The 25,646-nt window shown below is 41.9% G+C and overlaps 1 protein-coding gene and 1 pseudogene across 2 annotated transcripts in view; one reads left to right on the top strand and one right to left on the bottom strand.

The window, feature by feature from the left end:
• The window catches only part of CPNE4 (copine 4), a 687,587-nt gene that overhangs the window by 590,485 nt on the left and 71,456 nt on the right, over positions 1-25,646 (top strand). The window lies entirely within an intron of this gene.
• LOC147379086 (glycine cleavage system H protein, mitochondrial pseudogene) lies at positions 19,225-19,789 on the bottom strand (annotated as a pseudogene). The gene has a single exon (XR_015145413.1). The product of XR_015145413.1 is annotated as a glycine cleavage system H protein, mitochondrial pseudogene (transcript).

The following is a 25,646-nucleotide window of genomic DNA, read 5'->3' as shown; positions in this document are numbered from 1 at the left end:
ACAGTACCCAAAGAAAGCTAATCTTCCCCTATAGCTATGTCAACCAACTTCATAGTTCCAAGAATTGTCTCCAGGAAGTGCTTGACTTTTATTCTTCAAGAGAAAGAATCATGACAGTTTTACTCCTCAGCAAGCTGAGACTAGGAATGGACCCTAGATAGGGGCACCTGTTGGCTGGAGAGTTTCTTTACCATTCCCAGAGTTTCATGGCTCCCTGCATCAGGAATGTATGTCGCATGTCACAGGCCACATGCTGCTGTGATGTATACCTTTAGCACATGCTGTAGAATCAGCTTAGTTTTTAAGTTCCCTCCCCATTTTATTTTTGGCAATTTTAGGCTTGGTATGAATAAGGGAGCAATTTTATTTCTTAGTGGCTCCAAAGAATCTTCAGAGTATATGATGACTGGTGCTCTATTTTATTCTTTTTTTTTTTTTTACCACTTATCTCAATTCTCTTTTTATTCTTAAAGTTATAGCAATGGGTACAGAGTGATGATCACACTCTTATAGTAGTTTATATATCTTAATCCCATACCCCTATATTGCCCCTCACCCTCTCCCCACTAGTAACCACTGGTTTGTTCTCTGTACCTATGAATCTGCTCCTTTTTTTGTTATATTCACTAGTTTGTTGTATTTTTTTATATTCCACATATAAGTGATATCATACAGTATTTCTCTTTCTCTGATTTACTTCATTTAGCATAATACCCTACAAATCCATGCGTGTTGTTGTAAGTGGCAAAATTTAATTCTTTTTTATAGCTGAGTAAGATTCTATCAGGGCTTCCCAGGTGGTACAGTGGTAAAGAATTTGCCCGCAATGCAGGAGACTCAGGAGATGTGGGTTCAATCCCTGGGTCAGGAAGATCACTTGGAAGAGAAAATGGCAATTCATTCCAGTATTCTTGCCTGGGAAGTCCCATGGACAGAGGAGCCTTGTGGACTACAATCTATAGGGTTGCAAAGTGTGAGACACAACTACGTATGCACATATGTATGTAGGATTCCATTGTATATATGTACCAAATCTTCTTTTCCCATTCATCCCATCTGTTGATGGACACTTGAGTTGCCTCCATACCGTGGCTATTATAAATAATGCTTCTATGAACATTTTCTAATTAGTGTTTTTGTTTTTTCCCATTATATACTCAGGAGTGGAATTGCTTGGCCATTTGGTAGTTCTATTTTTAGTTTTCTGAGAAATTGTTGCCCAAATCACTGTTTTTCTCTCTGTATTTCCCACTCCTGACACTATAGCAAAGCGTCAAAGTGTGGCCTCTAGGCCAGAAGCATTACCTGAGCACTTGTTAGAAATGCAAATTTGGGCTATACCCCAGATCTGCTGAGTCAGAAATTCTGAGAATGAGGTTCAAAGATCTGCACTTTAAAAGCCCTAGGTGTCAGGATGGGGGGACACATGTATACCTGTGGCCAATTCATGTTGATGTGTGGCAAAAACCATCACAATATTGTAAAGTAATTATTTTCCAATTAAAATAAAGTTTTAGAAAAGCCTTAGGTGATTCACATGCTCTCAGTTTGAGGTTCATCACCCTGTAGCCATTTCCTGTCTATCAGCCATCTCCTGAAAGCACCTTCACAATATATCTTGTTTTTAGTAGCTTGGAATGCCACCAACGTCTCCACAGAATGCTTAGGAATCCTCCCCACCATTCCAACTGATCTCATTTTAATTTGCTTTTCTCCCACCCCATGTACATGGGCCACTATCTCATTCTCCATACCCACCTCCCCAAACTTTAAGACACAAAAAGATAAACTGGAAATCACCTGAGAGATCATCTAAGCCAAATGTGGCAGTGGTGTCTCAGTTGTGAGTTCTGAGCCACTGGTAGTAAGCTACTTAGACTGCCAATGGTATTCTGAGGTCGTGTCCAAGTTCAGTTAGTAAATCTGGCAGGTACTTATGGGTACTATTAAGGTTATAAGGGAAAGTAGCAGCAAAGTGCCCTACATAAGCTTTACCAACGTAGGCTACCCATAGCCCAGGATTTTAGGGGACGAAACTGAGGCCCAGGGAAAGGAAGTGAGTTTGTAAAGTCTCACAGCTAGTGATGGTAGAGATGCTTCTTGAAACCATGAATATACTCTTCTCACAAGACCCATGTTCTTTCCCTTTGCTATCCCTCTATTTCTCCTTTTCTTGACTCTCCATCACATTTGTAGACTTCCTGCTCATCATTACCACAAATGAATCAAGGAAATGGGGGTGGGATGGTGAGAATCAATAGACTGAGCTCCTTTATACTGAGAAGTCTTGAAGAGAGGACAGGTGGAAACCAGTTGCTCCATAAAATGTGCTATGGGGGACTTCCCTGGTGATCCAGTGGTTAAGAATCCACCTGCCAATGCAGGGAACATGGGTTTAATTCCTGGTCCAGGAAGATTCCACATGCTGTGGGGCAACTAAGCCTATGTGCAGCAACTAGAGAAAGCCTGCACAGCAGTGGAGACCCAGTGCAGCCAAAAATCCAAAAATAAACAAATAAATAAAAATTTTTTAAAATGTGCTGTGGGTCTTCCTCATCAGTCTCTTTACCGCATGAAAGTAAACATGCCTTTCTTCCTTTTCTTTCCTTCTTTCTCTTCCCCTTCTTTACTTTCTTTCATCAATAAATTTTTGTTGGGTACATACTGAGTCCAGGCACTTTTATAAGCTCAGAATACAGCATTAATAAAACACCCAAAAAATTCTGCCCTCGTGGTCCTTGAATTCTAGTAAGGAAGATAGAAAACAAATAATTAAGCAGAATATGTGGCATGTCATATGGCCACAAGTCTTATAGAGACAAATTAAACAGGCAAGACAAATAAAAGGAGGAGAGAGAACAGTGTCACTAGGATGGTCAGAGAAGGCCTCAGAGGAAGTGACATGTTAGCACAAACCAGGAGGGAAGGGAGCAGGCCACACTCAACCTGTGAGGAAAATGTGTTAGGACGAGTGAACGCAAGCACCAAGTCCATGAGACAAGCATGTTCCAAACAGCTTTGGGGGGATAGGAGGAACCATATATGGAGCAGAATGAGCAAGGGGAGAGGTGGTAGACGATGTCACTAGGGAATTGCTGGAGGGATGCCTTGTGTAAAGTCCTATACACCATTGTGGGAACTTGGGACTTTTTCCAGCCCTGTTAGGAAGTCCTTTCTGGGTCTTTTAAGCCCAGCCTTCCTTAATTAGTCTCCATATTTTACCTATAGTTACAACTCCCTTGCCCAACAATTCCTTTCTTCCAAGCTCTCTTTGCTCAGAAAGGTTATTTTCCTCCCCCCATTATGTGGGCAGCCACTTCACAAGCTCATCTGCAATGCTTCCTACCCTTCCACTGGCCACACTGCTTGTTCTTCAAGTTCAAACTTTACTGTCTGCCATGAAACCTTCCCCAGCCTCCCCAAGGTAAAGTCAATGGTCCCTAATCCTGGATTACACACAAGCCCTTGGATGTGAACCACTGTTTATTGCTCGCTCAGCCAGTGGTCACAGGCCAATGATGTCTCCCTCCTTGGGGACAGGGGCCTCTTCTGCTTCTCTTGCCCCAGTAATGGATATCCCATGAACATATAGGGCTTTATGGGTACTCCAAGTATTTGGGAAATGTCTTTTCTAATGTAGACATACTTGGACACCTAGGAGTTGGACCATAAAGAAGGCTGAGCTCCAAAAATTGATGCCTTTGAACTGTGGTGCTGGAGAAGACTCGAGAGTCTCTTGGACTGTCAAAAGATCAAACCAGTCAATCCTAAATGAAATCAACCTGAATACCCCTTGAAAGGATGATACTGAACTGAAGTTCCAATACTTTGGTTACTTGATGCAAAGAGCCAGCTTACTGAAAAGACCCTGATGCTGGGAGAGATTGAGGGCAGGAGGATAAGGTAGTGACAGAGGATGAGACAGTTGGATGGCATCATCATCTCTATGGACATGAGTCTGAGAAAACTCCAGGAGATAGTGAAGGACAGGGAAGTCTGGTGTGCTACAGTCTTCCATGGTGTGATCCACGGGATCACAAAGAGTCAGACATGACTGAGTGAATGAACTACAACAATAAGAAATAGAACAGGTTCCTGGAAGTTTAGAACAAAGGAAGAAAATACGTTCTGCCATGATTGCATTTTCTCCAAGAATATCCTTGAAATGCTCCAAGAAGTCTCAGATACTACAGTACATACAGGTGGAAAACCAAAGGACCAATATAATTCTCAGAAGCACATAGGACAGTAAGAGCAGAGACATCTTGACTTCCATCCCTTGCTACATTTTTAGCATTAGCTCTGTCTTCCCAAATCATCTGTGTACTCACCTCCAAGCCCCTTATAGTTACTCAAAGTCTCCCATTATCAATCCCTTCAGAAATTCCCTATAGATCCAGGATATATTTTTTACCTTATTTTTTTCACCCAACTCCAAGTTGATGTCTCAGTTCTCTTACAGTTTTTGGTGGTAACAAAGCTGCTCATAATTGATAAAATAATGAACCCTAAGATTGTAACAATAGATTATGCTTTCTTATCAGAAGTCTCTGCCATCCAACTTTGCCCCACTTATGGTGGACACTCTGGCTCCTAAGAGATAAATATTTTAGAAGCAGAGGGATCTTTGGGGAGTGCTCCTTTGAACCTATCAGACAGGTCTTTTCTGTATTTATGTAAGACCGTAAGGCCAAGGGAAGCTTATTCTCCCAAATTACTGTGCAGTTAAATAGCTCAGGACTGTATGAAGCTCAACATTATTCCTTTTGGCCTGTCAGTGCACACAGAGAACAAAGACAAAAGAGCCTATTTCTAATTTAAAGAGAAACATATCTGCGGAGGGGGCAGCAGCGCTCAGGATACTTAGTGATAGTGATAGTGCTGGTCTCTTAGTCGAGTTTGACTCTTTGTGACCCCATGAAGTGTCTCCTAAGAAATCTGTATGCAGGTCAAGAAGCAACAGTTAGAACTGGACATGGAACAGTAGACTGGTTCCAAATTGGGAAAGGAATACATCAAGTCTGTATACTGTCACCCTGCTTATTTAACTTATATGCAGAGTACATCATGCGAAGTGCCAGGCTGGATGAAGCACAAGCTGGAATCAAGGTTGCCGGGAGAAATATGAACAACCTCAGATATGCAGATGACACCACCCTTATGACAGAAAGTGAAGAAGAACTAAAGAGCTTCTTGATGAAAGTGAAAGAGGAGAGTGAAAAAGCTGGCTTAAAACTCAACATTCAAAAAACAAAGATCATTGCATCCAGTCCTATTACTTCATGGCAAATAGTTGGGAAAATAGTAGAAACCTACTATGAGAAACCTTATTTTGAGGGGCTCCAAAATCACTGCAGATGGTGATTGCAGCCATGAAATTAAAAGACACTTGCTCCTTGAAATAAAATCTATGACCAACCTAGACAGCATATTAAAAAGCACAGACATTACTTTGCCGACATAGGTCCATCTAATCAAAGCTATGGTTTTTCCAGTAGTCATGTATGGAGGTGAGAGTCATACTATAAAGAAAGCTGACAGCCGAAGAATTGATGCTTTTGAACTGTGGTGTTGAAGAAGACTCTTGAGAGTCCCTTGGACTGCAAGGAGATCCAGCCAGTCAATCCTAAAGGAAATCAGTCCTGAATATTCATTTGAAGGATTGATGCTGAAGCTGAAACTCCAATACTTTGTCTGTTGTTCCGTGTCTGGTTCTAACTGTTGCTTCTTGACCTGCATACAGATTTCTCAAGAGACACTTCATGGGCTCACAACAAGTCAGACACAACTGAGAGACCAACACCAACACTACCACTATCACTAAGTATCCTGAGCACTGCTGCCCCCTCCCCAAATATGTTTCTCTTTAAATTAGAAATAGGCTCTTTTGTCTTTGTTTTCTGTGCACACTGACAGGCCAAAAGGAATAAGTTTGGGCTTCATACAGTCCAACAAAGAAGTGACTCATTGGAAAAGACCCTGACGCTGGAAAATATTGAAGGCAGGAGGATAAGGGGATGACAGAAGATAAGATGGTTGGATGGCCTCACCAACTCGATGAACATGAGTTTGAGCAAGCTCTGGTGATGGACAGGGAGGCCTGATGAGCTGCAGTCCATGGGGTCACAAAGAGTCAGATACAACTGAGTGATTGAACTGGACTGAAGTGTAGTCCGCCAGGCTTCTCTGTCCATGGAATTCTCAAGGCAAGAATATTGGAGTGGGTTGCCATTCCAACCCAGGAATCGAACCAGGTCCCTCCACATTGCAGGCAGAGTCTTTATCATCTGAGCCACCAGGGAAGCCTGAGACTTGGGTTTGAGTTATCCCAGTCAATGATTTCCTGTCTTTGGGATACTCACTTGATTTCAGTGAGTGTCTGCTTATCTGTAAAATGGATCCTTGGACCAAACACTTTTAAGAAAAGTTATATAGCTTAATATAACTTAATATAACTTTAGGCTGAGATGTCAGCAAGACTTCATTATTATTCTTCCTTGATCCTTCCCCTTTTGCCATAGAAGTTTCCCTCATCTGGTAGAATATAGAACTATAAAGAAGCATTCCCTGCCATCTGTAGCCATCTTGACTTGCACCAAGAGCTCTCCTGCAGATTCAGAAAGGCAGGTGGTCCTTACAGAGGGCTTGTTTCCAGGATGAGTATTATCTCCTCCAAAATGCCTTCTCTGACCCCTCTTTCTGAATCAGAACCTTCTTCTGTGTTTTCACAGTATCCTGTCTGCACTTTAACTATAGCAAAAATATTTTCATTGTTGGCATAGTTTCCTGTCTCACCTTTTTCCCCCTCCTCCATTTAGCACCTCACCTCCCTAAATTACACTAAATTATAACCTCCTTGGAAAAGAGATATTCTGCCTTGTCATCTTTGTATCTTCAGCCTTTAACACAGTGTCTGGCACACAGTAGTTGCCTACAAAATGATGAATGAATGAATGAATAAACAAATGGTTTTGGTGGTGGTAGGTTAATGCTGGTGTCAAAAAGAAGTCTCTGAAGAAAATGGTCACAGTGATTCAGCCAAGGCTCAGAATGGTTTTGGGAGAAATTTTTAAAGTCACCAGCATTCCAAAGGATCTTATTTATAATCCAGTGGAGACTCTGACTTAATTTGTGGAAAATTCCTGTAATTGAAAAGTGTGCAAAGAACTGAAAATACAAAGAAGACCCTGTCTTTAAGGACAGACCTTTGCAGTAGTCCAGAGAATATGATATGGGGCTTAAGGTGAGGGTTATAATAAAGACTAGCATTTCTATTTCAAATTTTAGTTTACAAATTGTTTCCAAATATGTTCTCTTTTGGAAAGGCATCTGGACTACACATCAGAAAATCTGGGTTTCAGGAAAGTGGCCTAGCCTTTCTCAGCTTTATCCTCTTCAATTGTAAAATAGAAATTATACCTCTGCCCATGTCAAAGGGTGGTTGAAAGGAGCAAATGAGATATGTGACAGCTATTTAAAAATTTACAAGTGTAGCTGCTGGTGTGGAAGAGTGAGTGTGGGGAGATATTATAAATGACCCCACAATTTAAGTGACTGAATAGATTGTTAAGATGAAGTTTTTACTCCCTCTGAGCTAAGAATAAGTAGAAAAAGACTTTAAAACAATACTATCATGAATAAATTTAGTGATGTTTGCCCTCAGTTTTCTTATCTTTAAATTAGAGAATCCTAAAGCAATGATCCCCAAATAACTATTGAACTACTAAAATTCTGGTGATACTTGAGACAGGCATGGTGAGTAAGCTCCCATTCAATGAATCTAAGAATACCAGAACTCCTCAGAACAGTGCTCAGACCCTGTAAATCTACATTACATGAGTGCAGAGTGAGTATCTGGAACACACTGTCCTCTGACTCATGTTAGAGCTGAGCTTGCTGGCAGCAGTCCTAACCCTCATTATCCCTAGTGGGCCTGGACCAATTGGCCAAAGCCTCACAGAGGCTGGCAGAGCTAATTATTTCTAGATGCAACTCATCAACGCTTTGCACCTTCTTTTGTGTTGAGGGCTGATCTCCTGACTCCCATTCTTCCTTTCTCTTTTATGTACTGTCTGTGCCTTAATTCCTTGCATTTTGATGTGCCTTCAGTTCTGATGAATTCAAAGCTCTGAGGATTTTAATGTCCTCATCCATCAGGTGCAGTGATCTGCGGGGAGAAGAAATACTATCCCGATTTTGCAACTATGTGCCAAATCTGTCACTAGGGCATTTTTCCATTGGAGTATATGTCAGTTAGGCTACTTTTATTAAAAGGAATTTTGATGGCCTTTAGTTTGGGTGAGTTAGGTAAGAATTTCTGAGTAAAAGGAAGAAGATATTAGGGGTTTTGCTCCAGTCTCAGGATTCTGGGAACTGCTAAACCACTAGGTCTCACAGAACTTACTAAAGAGTTCAAGACTCAATAAACCATTCAACATTCAGAGTGGCAAAAGTGACTAGGTCATCTGGTCAGCCTCCTAAGCAAAAGGGGTTCACAAATACCTATTCTCATGCTCTACCATTGTGGCAACTTGTGTAGACAGAAACCCTCAGAAGAGGTATATACAAGAAGCAGATGTTCTGAACCCCAGCCTCCAGTATACTGCTGCTGCTAAGTCACTTCAGTCGTGTCCAACTGTATGCGACCTCATAGACGGCAGCCCACCAGGCCCTGCTGTTCCTGGGGTTCTCCAGGCAAGAATACTGGAGTGGGTTGCCATTTTCTTCTCCAATGCATGAAAGTGAAAAGTAAAAGTGAAGTTGCTCAGTCGTGTCCAACTCCTAGCGACCCCATGGACTGCAGCCTACCAGGCTCCTCCGTCCATGGGGTTTTCCAGGCGACAGTACTGCAGTGGGTTGCCATTGCCTTCTCCAGAGCCTCCAGTATAAATCCAACTTAAAAGGCACAAAGATTTTAAGAACTCCTTTATGCACAATTTCATTATTTTTATGCCATGCTACTCTATATTCTTTGGTTAAAGATCATTCAATTAGTGAAGTTCCCAATATACTGAAATAAATTTATCAAAACTTCAGTTCAGTTCAGTTCAGTCCCTCAGTCGTGTCCGACTCTTTGAGACCCCATGAATTGCAGCACGCCAGGCCTCTCTGTCCATCACCAACTCCTGGAGTTTACCCAAACTCATGTCCATAGAGTCGGTGATGCCATCCAGCCATCTCATCCTCTGTCGTCCCCTTTTCCTCCTGCCCCCAATCCCTCCCAGCATCATCAGGGTCTTTTCCAATAAGTCAGCTCTTCGCATGAGGTGGCCAAAGTACTGGAGTTTCAGCTTTAGCATCAGTCCTTCCAATGAACACCCAGGACTGATCTCCTTTAGGATGGACTGGTTGGATCTCCTTGCAATCCAAGGGATTCTCAAGAGTCTTCTCCAACACCACAGTTCAAAAGCATCAATTCTTCAGCGCTCAGCTTTTTTCACAGTCCAACTCTCACATACATACATGACCACTGGAAAAAACAGCTTTAACTGGAAGGACCTTTGTTGGCAAAGTTAGTGGTATGTAACATCTTAGTATCAATCTGTCAGCGTGAAGCACACATGTTAAAGGTTGTGTTTGATTTAACTGGTGGTTTGGCCATGGTGTTATTTTGGCACCCCACTCCAGTACTCTTGCCTGGAAAATCCCATGGATGGAGGAGCCTGGTAGGCTACAGTCCATGGGGTTGCTAAGAGTCGGACACAACTGAGCGACTTCACTTTCACTTTTCACTTTCATGCATTGGAGAAGGAAATAGCAACCCACTCCATTGTTCTTGCCTGGAGAATCCCAGGGACAGGGGAGCCTGGTGGGCTGCCATCTATGGGGTCACACAGAGTCGGACATGACTGAAGCAACTTAGCAGCAGCAGCATGAGAACTGAGTGCATTAGCTGTATTCCAGGTGATCTGGGCTTTTTTGGTGACCTGGAGACCTAGTTAAATACTATTTAACTTTGTTGTTCTGAGTTCTCAGCATCCAATTAACAGCAGGAACTTTGGAGTTATAGCCATTTATACATTGAAAATCAATGCAGTTTTATTCCAGAAATCTTACACCATCTGAACAACTTTGAAACAACTGCCTTCAGAAAACATTATTAAAAGATCTAATCATCACAGACATCTTATGGCATTTGATTCTATGTCTTGGGTAATGGTGTAAATATGAGGGAAAGATAACTGTATATTTATCTAAAACAGTGGTTTTCAAACTGTGTCCCAGAACTAGCAGATCAGCATCACCAGAAGACTTATTAGAAGTAAAAATCCTCATGCCTTACCCCAAATATGCTGAATCAGAAAGTTTGTAGATGGGACCCAGAAATCTATGTTTTAACAATCCTTCCAAAAGATTCTTGTGTATACTAACATTTGAGAATGCTGGGCTAAGACTTTTTTCTTAGCTCCAGAAGACCCCCAGGAAGACATGAGAACAATGCAATATCCTCATCATGTGGTTAGGATCAAGAGCGTGTATTGTTTCTCTAAGTACTTCTGACAGGGGTCAGATTTGGGGAAAAGTCCAAACCAAAGATCAATGTCACCAATGTACGCTGTTTCTCTTTCTGTATTCTCTGTCCTTCCCTTCTGCTCCAGCAAGTTATCCCCTCACTATTTATAAGCTCCTTCAGTTTCCTACATAGAATTTCCTCCTCCTTCCTCTTTGTTAATCCAACCTCCATATTTCCTTCAAGTTCTGCTTCAAAAAAGATCTTCAAGATTCTTCCATGTTTCCTCTCAGTTGCATTCATCAAGTATTTATTAAATACACTTACTTTTTTTCCTGGCACACTTCTCAAAGAAAAGACTTTGTCCCTGTTCTCATGTGCAGTGAGAACCCACAACACAACATGCTTCTGTTGTTTTCACTCAGACCTTTCTCCACAGTTCCTAATAAATTTCCAGACAACTTACACTCTGGTTTTAGGTTACTTCCAATATGTGTTTTATCTTCCCTACTAGACAGCAAGCTCCTTGAGGGCAGTGACACAGTTTAAAACTCATTTTATACATTTTGTGTTTCTTGGCAGACTATGGAGAATGTGTTAGGGGATGGTGTTGAGTTGAATGAATGAGGTAATGGTTGAAACAATAGTATATATGTGCACAGAATGGACTTAGTACCTTCATAGTGAATCTCTCTGTCTTGTTCATCGGCCCTTTGCTTGACTCTTACCCAATTACCTAGGGTATGAAACCAATAAAATCCCAAAGATAACTCACTTGAATGAACGTGGATTCATGTTTCTCAGTTCTGGGCTGCAGAGGGGAGGGGAATCCCAAGAAGTGCCAAGCCAGACATCAGGTCAAATGCCAATTAACAGTTTAAAAAATGTATCTTAAATCTGTATCTTAATTCCACCCTGTGTTTTTGGTTGTGATGATGTTTGGGCTTTGAAGAAAAATTTTGTAGAATCCTGACTCAGGGCCAAAAAGACCAATAGTTCACCCTGAATTAGTGGAATTACAAAGAACCTGCCAAATGAATGATTTGTATAAGACCAGAGAGACACAGAGGAGAATGATGGTCCGTTTAGTAGTTATTATGTGTCCAAATCTTTTAAATTCCCTAGATTACATGCCAAGCTGAATCTTCCAAGAATACCTGCCTGCAGGTAGCTTACAAATTCTCTTTTGATTCACATGTCAAATCAGTACTTAGCTTTATAGAGCACATACTTGCTTGCCAAGGTAATTGTTTGTGAATATGAATAATAAGATATTAAAAAGTCCACATTTGCCAATTTGTTCACCTCTTCGTAGATCAAAGCTCCAGAGAGCATCTTAAAAGCTAACCATTTGAGTAGAACAGGAGAAGACATTTCCTGTGGTTCTCTTAGAAACTCATGCCAGGGAAATCATCATTATCAATACTATATCGATTGGATGTTGGGGCTTGAGTCATCAGGGAGCTCTGAGATTTGGTACCTGACCTAAAATTAGGACTTGTCATGGAAAACACATGACTTTTTGAAAATGAAAGGTGGGAAGAAGATGGATGGGATGGTAATTTCTGTGAATGAAATATTTTTTGCTGGCTCATTATGATTCTTGAGTCTTGTCAAGGTGGTAAAAAAGAAAGCTACTTTCTTTAATAGAACACTCTGGATCACTAAAGTTGTCAGTAGGAGGAAGAATCACAGAGCAAGAAAAACCAGCTGAACTATAGGACCTACATTTCCTAGGAGTGTTTATTAATTAGTAGTCTCAAGGTAACCAGCTTCCCACTTAACTCTGACCCAATCATGGCCATACTGTTCTCCTCTGGGTGTTATGTGGTCCAGCTATGACAAAGTCAAGTTATTCAAACCACATGTTGCTAAAAGGCAGGTAGGAACAAAGAAAATAAACCCAGTGAGTACAAATAAGTGAAAACGATGTGGTTTACATGATATGGCTCACTCGTCAGGGCTTCTATCCCTGCCCTGATGGGTAAGACAATGACATTCAGGCAGTTTCTTTCCTCCTAGAAACCACCCTACAAACATGCATCCTGACTCATCAGATTTGAAACTGACAATAGGAAACAGGTTTTAATCTTGTATTCCAACTATGAACAATAGACAAGGACTGCCTGGGATGCTGGATTGAGGAAGAGTCTGAGTGAGTAAAGTATAACAACTGATTGGTGATGTCTGCAATGGGCGAGGATAAGAGGATGGACAGGGGGTAGTAGGGGAATGCTATGTCCATGCCAGGTATTTGCCATCCTGGCCAAGACCTAAGAAAGAAATACCAAAACAGAGGTATAGAATTCTCTCTCTCTCCTCTCTAAAGACCTGTCTCTTCTTCTATTATTGGTATTTGAAATAATGCCTCCGCATTTCAGGGAAGACTCCACATAAGCACAGGGTCCAGTTTCTATAGGCAGCCTTGTCAGATTCTTGCATATCAGCCTCAATATTCACACAGAAAAAAAAAAAAAAAAAAAAAACACCTCATTCTGATGGGAGAGGCATATCTTTCCATCAGACATTTTTCTCTCTGGAATGACTCTCAATAACTATCTCAGTCTTTCTTTTGGCCCCACAGGATGTGGAGTTTCTAAGTTACAAGTAACTGTCATAGGCAGAGGGCTAACCCCATGGGGTGACTAAACTTTACAAAACATTCCCTGCATGGGAGGGAAACTCTGGCACAGTCTCCTCTACTCTTGCTCATAGTGAAGTTGTTCCTGATCAGCTCAAAGAGGAGGACAAGTTAAAAAATAGCTCTAGTGAAGGGAAACACAAAATAGCTGCAGTGAGGGGAAACTTGGAGAAGAGTGGAAATTGATTGCTTTAAAGGCAAATGGCAAAAGGAAAACAGTAAAAGCAGAGATTCATGGGCAAAGGAAAAACTCATGACTTGGTGGGGACCTAAAAAGAGGAGCCATTCTAGATAAGGAGGAACTGGCAAATTCTCCATACCAGCCCCCTCCCAAAGATTAAGCTAGATGGCAAGATGATACTGAATATCAAAGTAGAACTACCAGCTTTGACTCTGGATCTGAGGATAAAGTTCCCATCAGAGGTGGCCCCACACCAGCCCAGAGCAACAGTCTAGACAGGGAAGCACTGAAATACCACAAGTCAACCTTCACATTCCACATGTAGCCTGGTAACAAGTGTTTATAAAATATGATTGATCACCATGCATTTGTTATGTCAATCCATCATGGAGTTAAATACATGTTACCCTTGGGCACTATTATAAATAATGATATGGCAAACACAGCTAGGTTTAATGGTCCTTTGCATTCAGCTATTAAATTGATGACACAGCATCAGTATTGATGAACAGAGATTTTCTCTATCAAGGATAATTTGTATCCCTATGTCTAATGGGCTATCCCCACTCCCATTTTTGCCAAGGCATCATTCACACTGATAAAGGCAATGAATCCATCAACAAAGAAGAAATACATTTTTTAAAAATACATTTTAAAAAAAGAACCCTGATAAATACTGCTCATGAGGAAACAGAGATTTTTGCATTGCTGACACAGAGATTACAGAAAATGTGAGCTCACCATAAAATTGCCAGAACAGAAAAATAAGATGGATTCAGAAGAAAGAATTTGCACCCAAGCACAGCTTCTCCAGAATGTGCTGTCCACCTGCCAAGGACATCCTTCTTTACTACCTATTCTACAAATACATGTCCAAGTTCCTTGACCAAGTAAGTTGTGTATTATATACTGCATATATGCCCTAATCTTGAAAGTTATTCACAATACAAATTAGCAGGATGTGGAGTAAGAAAAGGCAAAAGGAGTATTGATGCAAATTTTAAGGAAGAACTCACTCTCAGCTTCATGCAAGTGACAAGCCTGTGCTTGTGCTGCCCTAAGAACAAGTGCTTCCTTAAATTTTGTGCCCTTGTTGCTTGGTTAGTCTCATGCTTGCATTTCAAAGTCTGCAAAACAGAGAAAACCGTTTAACTTTGATAACCCAAGATTATTTGAGGATTCAGCTCTTTTTCGTTGATACCTTATTAACCTCCCATAAAATAGGTCCTCTATGAAATGCACTTTTAAAAGGCTTTGCTACCATATAGATTTTGATTTCTGCTCTTTAAAATAATAAACTTGATGTGGAGAATGGAATTTAGATGGAAACTTGGGTCCATTTATCAAATACCACCAATGAAAATGCGCTATTATGAAAGCCAGAAAAAAAAAATCTAGTTTCCACTACTTTTTCTGGCTTTTAAAGTAGTTATTGATGACCCTGTTACTAGGAGGGCCTTCGCATCAGTGAATGGACTAATTTACACTTCCAGGTAAAGAAATTCTGTGTCATCTCCCCAGAGACAAATAAACCTATTGATCTGTCTGGTGATAGAAATGGAATGAGGAGAAAAAAAAAAAGGTTCAATTACTTGGGAAATAAGCTTGATAAGATAGGTCAGTGGCCCTGCTTAACACTGTCAAAATCTCAGCTTTCTGCTTGTCCATCTTGCAAATGTGTTTCTGACTTCATCCAGATGAAAAAATAGGGCTTCTTCCTGAATAACTCAGAACCAAGCCCTCCTATGTCTCAGGGAAGTGTTCAACTCAAAAGTCTGTCTATAATAATTACTTTTTAGAAGAGGAAAAATTATTCTCTCTGACCAGGAGAGTTTCACCAGTAGCCACTGCTACTTAGTACCATTGTTTGACTTTCTTATTTCATCCTGAATCTCCATACTCTTCTCCTTACACTCACGTACTAGGCAGAATTGCTCAGAGAGGCACAGATTGACCAGGAACAGCTGGTGCTATGTAGAAAGGCTAACTGACAGAGGAACCTCATCACAAGGAAGTAAATGAAACTAAAAGCAAAGGTTTTAGATTTCCCTAAGCTTGGTTTCAAAGGTGTTGGAGTAAATCTATACAAGACTTCAGTCAGAAGTTAATTCCTAGATGAGTATTCAGGAGCCACATGAAGGTCATATGTGATGTCGGCCCACAAGAGACCTGGGTGAGAGTGTCCCAAGGTGGAGCCAGAACCTGAAGAGATGAGCATGCATGGGGGCCCAAAGGATAAGTTAGGATGCCCAGAGAGGCCAAAGAAACATTATAAACACAGAGACATAGCACGGGCCAGTCTGTGGTGGTGATGAGGCAGGAGAATCCAGAACAATATTTGTGAATCTGACTGGGATGCCCGAGATATTTTATACTGTCTGTGGATAGATTGGTGGTGTTCAGTCGCTACATCATGTCTAACTCTTTGAAACCCCCTGGACTGCAGCACACCAGTCTTCCCTGTCCTTCACCATTTCCCAAAGTTTGCTTAAACTCATGTCCATTGAGTCAGTGATGCCATCCAACCATCTCATCCTCTGTTGCCCCCTTCTCCTGCCCTCAGTCTTTTGCAGCATCAGGGTCTTTTACAGTGAGTTGGCTTTTTGCATCAGGTGGCCAAAGTATTGGAGCTTCAGCTTCAGCGTCAGTCCTTCCGATGAAGATTCAGGGTTGATTTCCTTTAGGATTGACTGGTTAGATCTTCTTGCTGTCCAAGGGACTCTCAAGAGTCTTCTGCAGCACCACAGTTCGAAAGCATAAATTCTTTGGCACTCAGCCTTCTTTATGGTCCAGTTCTCACATCCATGTGTGACTACTGGAGAAACCATAGCTTTGACTATATGGACCTTTGTCAGCAAAGTGATGTCTCTGCTTTTTAATACACTATCTATGTTTGTCATAATTTTCCTTCCAAGGAGAAAGCAACTTTTTATTTTCATGACTCCAGTCACTGTCTGCGGTGATTTTGGAGCCCAAGAAAATAAAATCTGCCACTGTTTCCATTTTTAGTTGAATTCAAACTCCCAGAATTGGCTTGGATGTGGCAGCCACAAAACTGTTTTCCATAAATCATTTCTTGGGATTGGTTAGGAACAGCTCCCTTCTCCATGATTTTAGGGTCTAAATTTTGTCCCCTTGTTTTAAAACCTCCAAATTTTGAACACCTATGATGATCCCAAGGGCTTCCCTCATGGCTCAGCTGGTAAAGAATTCATCTGCAATGTGGGAGCCCTGAGTTTAATTCCTGTGCTGGGAAGATTCCCTGGAGAAAGGAAGGGCTACCCACTCCAGTATTCTGGCCTGGAGAATCCCATGGACTGTATAGTCCCTGGGGTCACAAACAGTCGGACACGACTGAGTGACTTTCACTTCACTGTGATGGTTCCAAATGCAATAATTAAACAAGAGAAGTGAGTAAATGAGCTTATGTGGGAAACACACAGTAATGAAGTTGCCTGGCTGAGCCAAGACTCCCTCCTGGCTGTCAGTGAGCCCCATGCTGCCAGCTTGTGGTTTCCAGACTGATTAAGCCATATGAATGGAGTCATCTGTTCTTTTCTGGTTTTCAAGTGCCTTTTCCTCCTCAGGGACCAATAGGATATTGCCTCCGGGCATTAAATTAGAGCAATCAATAAACCATGAGCAGCATGGCTCATTTAGAAATAGAGACACAGGCATTTTTCTAGAAAAAACAATGATTACCTATCTTGAGCACAGAGATTCATGGTGTTTATTAGAGGTCAGGAACGTGGGAGTCAACGTTCAACCTAGCCAAATACTAAACCACCCCTTGCGCCTGCCAGTGATTGGCATCCAGCTGAATGGTACATTGAATCACTCAGACCAGCAGCTTGCATGTAATAGCAATTTCTTCTTTTTCTTCTTGCTCAACCCCAACCTCTACTTAGAGATTGAGACCCATAGCTGCCACTTCTGTAATACCTCTGTTCCCATGCCATACATTTACTGCAGGCCATCTCTGGACTTCTATCCCCACCCCTTTTATTCTTACTCCACTTGGCAGTCACAGTAATCTCTCTGCACTGCTAGTCTGATTATGTCATTCCCCTATTTAGAATAGTTTACATCTCAGACTTGCCTGCAGCTAAAGAATTCTACAGGATTCTCTGGGATTTGATAAATGCTGAGGTGGATAGACTTCATAAAAATAGTGAAATGGCATCCTGTGTCAATTGTAATGTCTCCAGAAAGTTACAGAAAACACAACAGATAATAAATATCCATTTAATGATGAGTAAAAATGCAGTGTGGTATATGGAAAAGCAGGGGCTCTTTCTCAAGAGACCAGGGTTCAAATCTCAACTTTATCACTTTCTAGCTGAGTGACCTCTGGAAAATTACCTTATGTCACTGGGCTTTAGTTTTCTTCAAAATACTGTTATCAACTCTTGCCTAACAGGTTTGTTATGAGGATTAAATGAGATGTACTTAGAGGACTTGGCCAGTGAGTGCCTGGTGCTTAGAAATAACTCAAACACCAATTGTATTAAAAAAGAGATAAACTAACAGGGCAATAAGCATGTATCCAGCTGCCGTCTGTGGGGTTGCACAGAGTCAGACACAACTCTGAAGCGACTTAGCATAGAGGGTACTTTACAAGGAAATGGGGGAGGTGTAACCTCTGACCTGCAGGACCTACATTGCACAGAGGGCATTTACTCAAGGCTCATCATGCAACTACAATCTGGGCTTTTTGAACAGGGGTAAAGAATCTAACACAGAACATATTGTGGATACTATATCTGACCCTGGAGTCCTAGGATGGCTTTTCTGTCTTGAAACTCTGAGGTTCAAGTTGAGGCTATGGGTTATGTACCTAATCTGAATTCTAAATGAAAGTGGTTTTGTACCAGATCCCACTGATCCTCCAAAATGTTTGGAGTGAATTAGCATTTGTGAAGTTCTCCAAGGTCCTTAAATAAATGATCTCATTTGCATGTTGGTGTCATTACTCATTCATTTATCTAACCAACTCTTACTGAGACCCAATGATGTACCCACTTTAATTTTACATTTTTTTTTCTATATGTGATTAATGTCTGCTTTACCACTGGACTGTGAGTTTTTTTTTTTAATTGGAGTGTAATTTTTTTTTTTTTACAATATAGTGTTGGCTGCTACTGTACAATGAAGTGAATCAGCTATATGTATACATATATCCCCTCCCTCTTCACTCTTCCTCCCACTCCCTTCATCCCACTCCTCTAGATCACTACAGAGCACTGAACTGAGCTCCTTGTGTGATACAGCAGCTTCCCACTAGCTCTCTATACACTATCACACGATAGTGTATATAGGTCAATGTTACTCTCTCAATTTGTCCCACCCTCTCCATCCAGCCCTGTGTTCACTCGTCTGTTCTCTATATCTGTGTCTCTATTCCTGTCCTGAAAATAGGTTCATCTGGACCATTTTTCTTCATATATATGATATTTATTTTTCTCTGTCTTTTTTTTTTTATTGTTTATTCTCCTGCAAGGCTGTTGCTTCACTGTATAAAAATAGCACCAGCAAACACAGTGTATTGCAAAATTAAGATAGTAATATTCTTCACTGGACACTATACAACTAACAAACTTTTCTCCACTGGCAGTTATTTCTAGTGGAAAGATAATTTTGACCCAAATCCAAAGATAGCTGTAAGCAAGTTACAAGTCATATAAGGTTTAAGATAACCATGTTATCCTTGAATTACATAATTTTTGTAATTAGTTTTACCAGAGATAATTTCAGGAATTCTGAATATTATAACTGGAGCCTAGCCTAAAAATCACAGGATGCTGTGGAAAAAGATGCAGTGTTTATCTGAAGTCATTAGAAAGTTAAGGGGTATTTTCTTCAGGAAACATTGTTAAAAGTAGTTTCTTTTGCTAAAAGATGCTTTCTGAATATCTATCTACCACTAATTTAAGACAACTATGCTAGATTAAGTTGTTTCAAAGTAGTTTATTTAGGGGTTCCAGTTTCACTCCTCAATTGATTTTATGTATTTCTCATATGCTTCTTCACTCATTAGTTCATCTAGTTCTGAAGGGTTACTGAATGTCATCTTGATCAGCCAACCATCTTCGTAACAAGACTTGTTGACAAGTCCTGGATTTTCTGCTAGAGCTTTATTAATTTCAGTTACTTCTCCTGATAGAGGAGAATAGAGTTCACTAGCAGCTTTCACACTTTCCAAAGCACCAAACTCCTCTTGTTTGTTCAACTTTGTCCCAACTTCAGGCAGACTACAGTAAACAACATCTCCCAAAGCTTCCTGTGCAAAATTGCTGATTCCCACTGTTCCGACACCATTTTCTGTTGTTACCCATTCGTGCTTTTCTGTGAATTTCCGCACCGACAGCAGAGCAGGGCCGGTGCGCAGCTCCCGGACTGCACCCGCTCGCAGTCCCGAGGGCCGCGGCGAGCAGGGCGCGCTGGGTGCCGAGATGGCGCACAGGCCGCCGACCGCGGCCCACACGCTCCGCACCGCGCCCAGCGCCATGTTCGCACGGGTGCCTATTTTTCTCTGTCTTACTTCACTCTGTACAACAGACTCTAGATTCATCCGCATCGCTACAAATGATCCAATTTTGTTCCTTTTTGTGGCTGAGTAATATTCCATTGAAAAAATGTACCACACTTTTTTTATCCATTCATCTGTTGATGGACATTTAGCATGGTTCCTTCCATGCTAGACTGTGAGCTTTATATAGGTAGAGATCAGTTCATCTATCTGCCCCGTGTGTTGCTCCATGGACTACATCTAGTTCATTTCCTGACACATTGGAAGTAGTCAATAAAGGTTTGATAATGAATGAAAGGAAACCATCAGATAGGAAAAATAAAACCTATTTTTTCACTTTTTCTGCCCCCTATTATAGAATACATCAAACTCATCCAACATAGGTTTCAGGAAATACATAGAGGATGGAGATATAGATAAAAGAGGCAGAGGGACCAAAGAGAGAAAGGAGAGACACTTGCAACTTCAGAATTCCTTGAGGACAGAAGTGCTTCAATAGATGTTCAGAAGAGTATGCATCATACTACAACAGCCCATTGGACTGTCTGGTATTATCAAATATCTGTGCTTTGAGTAGGGGTTATATTCACATTTGCAGTTCACCCAAGGAAGTTTCCTGAGTTCAACTACTCATCAGTCCTCTGATTGAATATCAGCTTCTCAGACAGATATAATACCTGTAAATTCGGTAGAAGTATAGAACAGGTTGAGGCAACACAAAGTAACCAGTCATGGAGTTGGAGCTCCTGACAAAAGCTTGGGGCATAAGTTGCTATCAAAGCTGGCCTCTTCACTCCACCCACACAACTCTAGGGCTTTCAATCTTCCTAAAGACTAGTGAGGTGTGAAGTTAAAATGGTTTGGACAAGCATTGGAGGCCCCTGAAGTTTATCTGAACTAATCGAATCTCCCAAAGTCATACATTTCCAGTGAAAGCATCCAAGGCTGACACACCTCACTATGGAATGCCTCCAGGCTTGGCTGCAGTCCAGAAGAGACGAGATGTATGCACCAGCGAGATAAAGCAGACAGGTGCATCACCCTTCCTCCTGGGCATCTCTCAGTCCAGCTCTCGTGAGTGTAATATTTCAGGATTTTTTGCTGCCTATTTAGAGTGGTGCTACACTGAATGACCATTAAGGAATAAGGATGGCCCTTGGATATTGTTTTCCATCTGTGATCAAGTTTCTTATTGATTTGAAGAACACAGAGTGTAAGCCAGAATGTTGTTGTTCAGTCATCAAGTTGTGTCTGACTTCTTGCAACCCCATGGACTGCAGCATGCCAGGCTTCCCTGTCCCTCACCATATCCTGGAGTTTGCCCAAGTTCATGTCCATTAAATCCATGATGCCATCCAACCATCTTATCCTCTGTCATCCTCTTATCTTTCTGCCTTCAGTCTCTCCCAGTATCAGGGTCTTTTATAAGGATATAATTGTAATTATTGCCACCATTGTCACAAGCCATGGACTCCTGAATTTTCTGTCCAGTGTTTCTCAATGTGTCCAGAGACTACATACATCCAAACTGACAAGTTGCTTGCTTCTAAATCAAGTTCTTGGGACCCTCCTCCAGAAAACCGAATCAGAATCTCTGAAGGTAAATCCCAGGAATCTGAAAATTAATAAGCTCTCCTTAGACATATCAAAGAGTTGACTCTTGACTGTTGCAGGTCAGGAAGCAAGTTAGAACTGTACATGGAACAACAGACTGGTTTCAAATCAGGAAAGGAGTACATCAAGGCTGTTTATTGTCACCCTGCTTATTTAAATTATATGCAGACTACATCATGCAAAATGCTGGGCTGGATGGAGCACAGGCTAGAATCAAGATTGCCGGGAGAAGTATCAATAACCTCAGATACGCAGATGACATCACCTTTATGGCAGAAAGAAGAAGAACTAAAGAGCCTCTTGATGAAACTGAAAGAAGAGAGTGAAAAAGCTGGCTTAAAGCTCAACATTCAGAAAACTAAGATCATGGTATCCAGTCCCATCACTTCATGGCAAATAGATGGGGAAACAATGGAAACAGTGAAAGACTTTATTTTCTTGGACTCCAAAATCACTGCAGATGATGACTGCCATGAAATAAAAAGACACTTGCTCCTTGGAAGAAAAGCTATGACCAAACTAAATAGCATATTAAAAAGCAGAGACATTACTTTGCCAACACAGGTCCATCTAGTCAAAGCTATGGTTTTTCCAGTAGTCATTTACAGATATGATAGTTGGACTACAAAGAAAGCTGAGCACTGAAGAATTGATGCTTTTGAACTGTAGTGTTGGAGAAGACTCTTGAGAGTCCCTTAGACTGCAAGGAGATCCAACCAGTCCATCCTAAAGGAAGTCAGTCCTGACTATTCATTGGAAGGACTGATGCTGAAGCTGAAACTCCAATACTTTGGCTGCCTGATGCGAAGAACTGACTCCTTGGAAAAGACCCTGATGCTGGGAAAGATTGAAGGCAGGAGGAGAAGGGGACAACAGAGGATGAGGTGGTTGGATGGCATCACCGACTCAATGGACATGAGTTTGAGTAAACTCTGGGAGTTAGTGATTGACAGGGAAGCCTGGCACACTGCAGTCCATGGGGTCACAAAGAGTTGGACATGACTGAGCAACTGAACTGAACTGACTGAGACATATTAAAACCATACACATAAAAATTATATCACTCTTCCTCCAGTGCAAGATAGTCATTCTGACAATGAGGACTGAAACCCAGAGAGATGAAATGACCTGCCCAATATCTCACAGATACTAGCATCACAGGCCACAACAGGACCCACATCCTGGGGCATTCATCATAGCATAGTACAAGGTCCTGCAGAGACGTGCTCTGATAGGCTTGTCCTTTTGCTCGGACACATAATTTGAGGGGAGAGGAGAGACTCAATTAGATTGCATTCCTGTTGCATTAAGGCTTGAGTGTAAACAAGAGAAAGAAGAAAGTACCCCTGCATCCTCCAGTGGTCCCTTCAGGTAGATGGTCCCCTGCTCTATCTGTCCCTACCTCATGGAAAGGTCTGATTTTAGTTATTTGTCTTTCTGTGTGGGTGAGATCAAGACCCCTCATGCTTCCATATGCTGTTCTCTGGGGGCTCTCTTCTCATTTGCTGTCTGACTTGACTGTCCTTAGTGAAGACTCCCAGACAACCCTTGATGCAACCCTCCAGTTTTGCCATTTCTGCTCTATTTGAACATCCATCTCCTGTGCCACATCATCAGCATCTTGAGAACAGGAGCTAAGTCCCTCATTTCTTTTCCCCATTGCCAGCGTGATTACTAGTCCATGGTAGGTGATAAATAAATAACATGTAAATGTCTAACAAGTCCTCACAACAACCTAGTGAGTGGAGAGGAGTTATCATCCCTACCTTAGAGATGAATAAACTGATGGGGGGTGGAGGGAGACAGCATGAGCTGGGGATGATTACACAGCTGTCCAGGGAAAGAGAGGAGATTTGAATCAAATTCTGAATGACTCCACTAGCAAATTCCTCCCAAGGTCAAGGTATTTCCTCCCTTGGAGGCACTTACGTTTTTAACCAACAACTCTGTAATTTTAGAAAAGGAAGCTGTGCCGCATTTGTGAAAAGGTAGTGAAGCAAATGCAAAATATAAATCAAGAGCATATTTAGAAGAAAAAGCAATGAAGTCAACAGCAGTGGAGTCTGGAACCTGAAGATCAAGACATAAGGAGCAGATTGAGGTACATGGCTCTGACCCAAGTCTGAAGGGAAACTTGTGCTTTGGGCTGCTTCTCCCACGGAGTACCTGAGCTTGGTTTCATGATTAGAGGGAGTCCCACCAGTCTGGACACAGGGCACTGACAAGGAAGGTGGTGTACCCCCAGGCTGGACACAGCGCACCTCCCCACTGCTGCTGGACTGCATGTCCCAGACACTCTGTGTTTCCTCTTGAGGTGGAGTCAGCAGGCTGGGCAGGGAAAACAGGTGGTGGATTGGTGGATGACTGTGCACAGACTCATGTAAGGGTCTGCACCTGAGTTAAGACAAGTTGATATATCCAATATTTAGTATGGATTTGAAAATAAAGACTGGTGGTAGACTACATTTTTCTTTGTCTTGCTCCATCAACTAAAGCAGGACCTCTGACCTCCCTTCCCTTTAAAGGTCACCCTTCAACTATTTCTTGAATTTTTCAAGCTTGTTCTTGCATTTGTTCACCCACATGTCATTTCCGCTACCTCTGGCTTGGGCCATGCCCTGACCCTCTTCCTGTGCATCACCTCCTGCTTCTGCCTCCCCTGAAGCCCACTGAGGGCCCTTCCCCACTCTCACCCTATCAGAAGCTCATGGAAAGTATTAGCCCCCAGATCAAAGGGTGTCATCTTCCATGGATACCTAAGATTTCAGCAACATTTTCTCTCCACTGCTGCTGCTTCTGCCTTGGTACCTAGGTGCCTGAGTGTGTGGAGACCCAGACTGTGCTCTCTAAGCTGCCAGACCACCCTGCTGTGGCTGCCCTGCCATCCCCCTGCCCTCAGCCCCCAGCAGCACATCCCCTGCATGGAGATACACTGAGCCCTCAGCATCCTCAAATCTGGGCTTCTTAGTGCATCTAACTCCCTCTCTTCTCCTGATCTACATATGACCCTGCTATATTGTGAAAACTGCTCTGTCGGGCTACCTTTCTACTTACAACTCCCTCCCTCGAACTCAGACATGAATCTATTGGGGTTAAACTTATGGAAAATTCTGAGCAATGGTCACCAGATTCTGTGCAGCCTTGCCCACTCCTTGAAAATGCAGTTCTTTGTTCCTGGGCCCATCTTGTTGTCTTACTCTCTCTTCCCCTTAGGTCGAGTCCCCAGAAGATACTCAGGCTCTCAGACAGACAGACGTCCACTAGTCCTGCCCACTAGCCCAGCAAAGGTGACTCCCAGAGATGCAGATGGTTGAGGCCCCAGCCCTGCCTGCATTTCTGTGGTTATTGCTACATTATGTTCATTTGAGAGACTCTTTCCTCCATCCAGATGCTGCATGTGTCCATCTCCCAGAGTTAGGCTTCATTCCTGCTCTACTGGGAAGATTTCTGTCTAAACTCCCTATGCAGCCCATCCTGCCAAACTCAGAGATCCAAATCAGAGTGTTCTCAATTACAAATGGAGAAACTACATTTAACTCCCATCCTAGTAGCTGAGTTGATGTTAGAAGGTTACTGCCAAGTCTGAAGTGAGTGAAAACAATCAAGTAATGATAAAATAATCAAAGGAGTGTTCTCATGGACACCCTCACCAAGGTCTGCCTGTCCCCAAGTCACAACCACCAAATAAACAAATAGGTATTTAATACTCTTTTTTTTGTAGATGTTTATAGTCCTGTATAAATTATTAAACAAATTTTGTGTTAAGGATTATCATTGAATTTTAACAAAAAAGAAGCCATTCCAAGTACTAAACTATGAATGAAATTCTCCCAAATCCTTAATCATACTATCCTGAAATACAGTTGTGTATATTTGCCTGCTACTGCTGAGTCACTTCAGTTGTGTCCAACTTTGTGTGACCCCATAGATGGCAGCCCACTAGGCTCCCCCTGTCCCTGGGATTCTCCAGGCAAGAACACTGGAGTGGGTTGCCATTTCCTTCTCCAATGCATGAAAGTGAAAAGTGAAAGTGAAGTCGCTCAGTTGTGTCCAACTCTTCGCGACCCCATGGGCTGTAGCCCACCAGGCTCCTCCGCCCATGGGATTCTCCAGGCAAGAGTATTGGAGTAGGGTGCCATTGCCTTCTCTCCTTAAAATGACAGAGCATTGACTGATTTCCAAAAAGCTGAAGTTAGGAAATTGGTCTGGACTAAGTAATATGAGAACACAG

This window comes from Bos grunniens, chromosome 1, assembly GCF_055505025.1.
Source record: "Bos grunniens cultivar Pamir isolate PY7600 chromosome 1, Bosgru_T2T1.0, whole genome shotgun sequence".
NCBI classification, from domain to species: domain Eukaryota; kingdom Metazoa; phylum Chordata; class Mammalia; order Artiodactyla; family Bovidae; genus Bos; species Bos grunniens.
The sequence above is the reverse complement of the archived record's forward strand: the minus strand, read 5'-3'. Positions and strand labels throughout refer to the sequence as shown.